Source organism: Salvelinus alpinus, chromosome 3 (genome assembly GCF_045679555.1).
Source record: "Salvelinus alpinus chromosome 3, SLU_Salpinus.1, whole genome shotgun sequence".
Classification (NCBI taxonomy): Eukaryota; Metazoa; Chordata; class Actinopteri; order Salmoniformes; family Salmonidae; genus Salvelinus; species Salvelinus alpinus.
The window spans coordinates 77,694,956-77,701,369 of record NC_092088.1 but is presented as its reverse complement, the minus strand read 5'-3'; the positions used below and the strand labels follow the sequence as shown (position 1 = coordinate 77,701,369).

The 6,414-nt window shown below is 41.9% G+C and overlaps 1 long non-coding RNA gene across 1 annotated transcript in view; it reads right to left on the bottom strand.

The window, feature by feature from the left end:
- Window positions 1-2,656: 2,656 nt before the first annotated feature.
- LOC139571382 (uncharacterized) overlaps window positions 2,657-6,414 on the bottom strand; it is a 201,499-nt gene continuing 197,741 nt past the window's right edge. The window contains exon 2 of the long non-coding RNA XR_011674286.1: window positions 2,657-5,837. This is a non-coding gene — a long non-coding RNA (uncharacterized lncRNA). The remainder of the gene's footprint in view (window positions 5,838-6,414) is intronic.

Sequence of the window (6,414 nt, the reverse complement as noted above, 5' to 3'; positions counted from 1 at the left end):
TTCTTGGTGAGCTTCAATACTGCAAACATTTTTTGGTACTCTTCCCCGGATCTGTGCCTTGACACAATCCTGTCTTGGAGCTCTACAGGCAATTCCTTTGACCTTATCGCTTGGTTTTTGCTCTGACATGCAGTGTCAACTGTGGGAACTTACAGTTGAAGTCGGAAGTTTACATACACTTAGGTTGGAGTCATTAACTCCTTTTTCAACCACTCCACAAATTTCTTGTTAACAATCTATAGTTTTGGCAAGTCGGTTAGGACATCTACTTTGTGCATGACACAAGTAATTTTTCCAACAATTGTTTACAGACATTATTTCAGTTATAATTCATTGTATTACAATTCCAGTGGATCAGAAGTTTACATACACTAAGTTGACTGTGCCTTTTAAACAGCTTGGACAATTCCCGAAAATTATGTCATGGCTTTAGAAGCTTCTGATAGGCTAATTGACATAATTTGAGTCAATTGGAGGTGTACATGTAGATGTATTTCAAGGCCTACCGTCAAACTCAGTGCATCTTTGCTTGACATCATGGGAAAATCAAAAGAAATCAGCCAAGACCTCAGAAAAAAAATTGTAGACCTCCCACAAGTCTGGTTCATCCTTGGGAGCAATTTCCAAATGCCTGAAGGTACCACGCTCATCTGTACAAACAATAGTACGCAAGTATAAACACCATGGGAACACACAGCCGTCATACCGCTCAGGAAGGAGATGCGTTCTGTCTCCTAGAGATTAACGTACTTTGGTGCGAAAAGTGCAAATCAATCTCAGAACAACAGCAAAGGACCTTGTGAAGATGCTTGAGGAAACCGGTACAAAAGTATCTATATCCACAGTAAAACAAGTCCTATATCGACATAACCTGAAAGGCCGCTCAGCAAGGAAGAAGCCACTGCTCCAAAATCGCAATAAAAAAGCCAAACTACGGTTTGCAACTGCACATAGGGACAAAGATCGTACTTTTGGAGAAATGTCCTCTGGTCTGATGAAACAAAAATAGAACTGTTTGGCCATAATGACCATCGTTATGTTTGGAGGAAAAAGGGGGAGGCTTGCAAGCCGAAGAACACCATCCCAACCATGAAGCACGGGGGTGGCAGCATCATGTTGTGGTGGTGCTTTGCTGCAGGAGGGACTGGTGCAATTCACAAAATAGATGGCATCATGAGGGAGGAAAATTATGTGGATATATTGAAGCAACATCTCAAGACATCAGCCAGGAAGTTAAAGCTTGGTCGCAAATGGGTCTTCCAAATGACAAAGACCCCAACCATACTTCCAAAGTTGTTGCAAAATAGCTTAAGGACAACAAAGTCAAGGTTTTGGAGTGGCCATCACAAAGCCCTGACCTCAATCTTATAGAAAATCTGTGGGCAGAACTGAAAAAGCGTGTGCGAGCAAGGAGGCCTACAAAACTGACTCAGTTACACCAGCTCTGTCAGGAGGAATGGGCCAAAATTCACCCAACTTATTGTGGGAAGCTTGTGGAAGGCTACCCGAAACGTTTGACCCAAGTTAAACAATTTAAAGGCAATGCGACCAAAAACTAGTTGAGTGTATGGTAACTTCTGACCCACTGGGATTGTGATGAAAGAAATAAAAGCTGAAATAATTCTCTCTACTATTATTCTGACATTTCACATTCTTAAAATAAAGTGGTGATCCTAACTGACCTAAAACAGGGGATTTTTACTAGGATTAAACGTCAGGAATTGTGACAAACTGAGTTTAAATGTATTTGGCTAAGGTGTATGTAAACTTCCAACTTCAACTGTATATAGCCTTTCCAAATCATGTCTTATCATTTTGAATTTACCACAGGTGGACTTGGACTCCAATCAAGTTGTAGAAAGTGCTCAAGGATGATCAATGGAAACAGGATGCACCTGAGCTCAATTTCGAGTCTCATAGCAAAGGGTCTGAATACTTATGTAAATAAGGTATTTCTGTTTTTTTAAATGATATATTTGAAAAATGTCTAAAAACCTGTTTTCGCTCTGTCAATATGGGATATTGTGTCGATTGATGAGGGCGATTTAAAAAAAATCCATTTTAGAATAAGGCTGTAACGTTACAAAATGTGAAAAAAGTCAAGGGGTCTGAATACTTTACGAATGCATTGTATACACACTACATGACCAAATGTATGTGGACACCTACTCTTTGAACATCTCATTCCAAAAACATTGGGATTAATATGGAGTTGGTCCCCCCTTTACTGCTATAACAGCCTCCAGTCTTCTGGGGAAGCTTTCCACTAGATGTTGGAACATTGCTGTGGGGACTTGCTTCCATTCAGCCACAAGAGCATTAGCGAGGACAGACACTGATGTTGGGCGATTAGGCCTGGCTCATGGTCGGCGTTCCAATTCATCCCAAAGATGTTCGATGGGGTAGAGGTCAGGGCTCTGTCTCGACAAACCATTTCTGTTTGGAGATCGCTTTGTCCACAGGGGAATTTTCATTCTGAAACAGGAAAGGGCCTTCCCAAACTGTTGCCACAAAGTTGGAAGCAGAGAATCATCTACAATGTCATTGTATGCTGTAGCGTTAAAATTTCCCTTCACTGGAACTAAGGGGACTAGTGTTGGGGTTCGTTCCTTGTCAATCATTGGCTCATTGGTGAAATAAGCATTCATACAATATCTTTAATTAAATCATTCAAAAACCTTTATTAATGCAATTGCAGACAGACGTTGACAACAGGAACATAGCACGCATGTTTCCGAGTAAGTTCTGCAAAATATAAAATGGTCCGAGTTGTTTTATTATGCCTGCAGTCATATATCTTAGTGATGTCACTGCCTACGTCATTACCTTCTACTCCTGAGACCAAACCCATACCTACACAACCTTGAAACTCTTGTTTGTATAGCTATCTAAAGGCTCAGCAGTAAATGTCCACTCCCCAAGTTGATTTTTAGTGGAATGTCTGACTAATCTCTTTCACTCCCCTGCAGAGTTCTGTCTCACAGTCACAAATCTCTTAGACCACTTCTTTATAAGAGGCAGAGACTAGAAATACTGTGGAACAATATTAAACATTATAATGAATATATATTGTTAATCTGCAGTATAGGACCCTATAAATGTCTTATAACACCTCGCCTTCTATTAATACAACATAAGCATAATCAATTATTATAATACATCACACATTTGGTACAGCCCCTATCATAACCACAAGGTGAACCCGACACTAGCCCGAACCCTGCAAAACAGACCCAGACCATTATTCCTCTTCCACCAAACTTTACAGTCGGCACTATGCATTCAGGCAGGTAGAGTTCTCCTGGCATCCGCCAAACCAAGAGTAGTCCGTCGGACTGCCAGATGGTGAAGCGTGATTCATCATTCCAGAGAACGCTCCGGAGTCCAATGGTGGTGAGCTTTACATCACTCCAGCCGATGCTTGAGATTGCGTATGGTGATCTTAGGCTTGTGTGCAGCTGCTTGGCCATGGAAACCCATTTCATGAAGCTCCCGATGAACAGTTATTGTGCTGACGTTGCTTCCAGAGGCAGTTTGGAACTCAGTAGTGAGTGTTACAGTACTCGGCGGTCCCGTTCTGTGAGCTTGTGCGGCCTACCACTTTGCGGATGAGCCGTTGTTGCTCCTAGACGTTTCCACTTCACAATATTTTATTTATTTTTTATTTCACCTTTATTTAACCAGGTAGGCCAGTTGAGAACAAGTTCTTATTTACAACTGCGACCTGGCCAAGATAAAGCAAAGCAGTGTGACAAAAACAACAACACAGAGTTACACATAAACAAACATACAGTCAATAACACAAAAGAAAAGAAAAATAGAAAGATCTATGTACAGTGTGTGCAAATGTAGAAGAGTAGGGAGGTAGGCAATAAATAGGCATAGAGGCAAAGATAATTACAATTTAGCATGAATACTGGAGTGATATATGTGCAAATGATGATGTGCAAGTAGAGATACTGGGGTGCAAGAGGGTAAGTAATAATATGTGGATGAGGTAGTCGGGTGTGCTATTTACAGATTGGCTGTGTACAGGTACAGTGTTAGGTAAGCAGCTCTGACAGCTGATGCTTAAAGTTAGAGAGGGAGATATGACTCCAGCTTCAGAGATGTTTGCAATTCGTTCCAGTCGTTGGCAGCAGAGAACTGGAAGGAAAGGAGGCCAAAGTAAGTGTTGGTTTTGGGGATGACCAGTGCAATATACCTGCTGGAGCACCTGATACTGATGGGTGTTGCTATGGTGACCAGTGAGCTGAGATAAGGCAGGGCTTTACCTAGCAAAGACTTATAGATGACCTGGAGCCAGTGGGTTTGGCGACGAATATGTAGCGAGGGCCAGCCGACGAGAGCATACAGGTCGCAGTGGTGGGTAGTATATGGGGCTTTGGTGACAAAACGGATGGCACTGTGATAGACTGCATCCAATTTGCTGAGTAGAGTGTTGGAGGCTATTTTGTAAATGACAAGGCCGAAGTCAAGGATCGGTAGGATAGTCAGTTTTACGAGGGTATGTTTGACAGCATGAGTGAAGGAGGCTTTGTTGCGAAATAGGAAGCCGATTCTAGATTTCATTTTGGATTGGAGATGCTTAATGTGAGTCTGGAAGGAGAGTTTACAGTCTAACCAGACACCTAGGTATTTGTAGTTGTCCACATATTCTAGGTCAGAACCGTCCAGAGTAGTGATGCTAGTCAGGTGGGAGGGTGCGGGCAGCAATCGGTTGAAGAGCATGCACTTAGTTTTACTAACATTTAAATGCAGTTGAAGGAGTGTTGTATGGCGTTGAAGCTCGTTTGGAGGTTTGTTAGCACAGTGTCCAAAGAAGTGCCAGATGTATACAGAATGGTGTCGTCTGTGTAGAGGTGGATCAGAGAATCACTAGCAGCAGGAGCGACATCATTGATATATACAGAGTAAAGAGTCGGCCCGAGAATTGAGCCCTATGTCACCCCCATAGAGGCTGCCAGAGGTCCGGACAACAGGCCCTCTGATTTGACACACTGAACTCTGTCTGAGAAGTAGTTGGTGAACCAGGCGAGTCAGTCATTAGAGAAACCAAGGCTGTTGAGTCTGCCGATAAGAATGTGGTGATTGACAGAGTCGAAAGCCTTGGCCAGGTCGATGAATACAGCTGCACAGTATTGTCTCTTATCGATGGCGGTTATGATATCGTTTAGGACCTTGAGCGTGGTGCACCCATGGCCAGCTCGGTAACCAGATTGCATAGCGGAGAAGGTACGGTGGGATTCGAAATGGTCGGTGATCTGTTTGTTAACTTGGCTTTCGAAGACCTTAGAAAGGCAGGGTAGGATAGTTATAGGTCTGACAGAACTCTGCAGGCTATCTCTGCAGTAGATTGTAACTCCGCCCCCTTTGGCAGTTCTATCTTGACAGAAAATTTTATAGTTAGGGATGGACATTTCTGGATTTTTGGTGCACTTATAGGACCAGGGCTGACATTTGATGAACTGACTTGTTGGAAAGGTGGCATCCTATGACGGTGCCACGTTGAAAGTCACTGAGCTCTTCAGTAAGGCCATTCTACTGCCAATGTTTGTCTATGGAGATTGCATGGCGGTGTAGCTGAAATGGCCAAATCCACTAATTTGAAGGGGTGTCCACATACTTTTGTATATATAGTGCATGTACAATAACAAACGTAACATATCATACTAATTTGACTGTCACGGAAATCCGTTTACTATGTTACGTCTACCACTGAGTCCAGGTTGCAACCAGCGTTAGAGCTCTTTCAAGTCACATTATGAGTTGAGGTGAGTACAATGCCACAATGAGCTTCAGTCAAAGATCTTTACAGTTCAACATCACTGTTAAAGCTGCAATATGTAACTTTTTGAGCGGCCTGACCAAATGCACATAGAAATATGAGTTATAGATTTGTCATTCGCATTGAAAGCAAGTCTATGAAGCGGTAGATCTGTTTTATGTGCACTATTTTTATGCTTCCCGTTCATAAATTTCGTTTTTGTGTATTTTACTTTCAGTTTTGTACACCAGTTTCAAAAAGTTGAAAATACAATATTTTTGGTTATTGAAAATGCATTTCACAGCGGTTTAGATGGTACAAAGATTATTTTCACTTATTTTGTTTTGCTTGTTTTGTAACAAAATGAAATTAGGCGAACTTTTAAAATTTTACCTACAGGAAATGGCAGAGTGATTTCTTCATAATCCATCTTTCAAGTTTGTCAATGTTACATAAAGCTCTATACACTTCGTCATATAAACACAGCTTTTCCCCGACTGCCCATCCAAGCCATGGCAGAGTGCTGTATGGGCCCTGCAGTAAAGCACATTTGTAGCTTGTGTGCTGATTTTAAAATGGACTGTCTACACCTCAATATCTTATATGTATGTCTATAGACATGCAAACTGAACTCTACATCGTTTGTA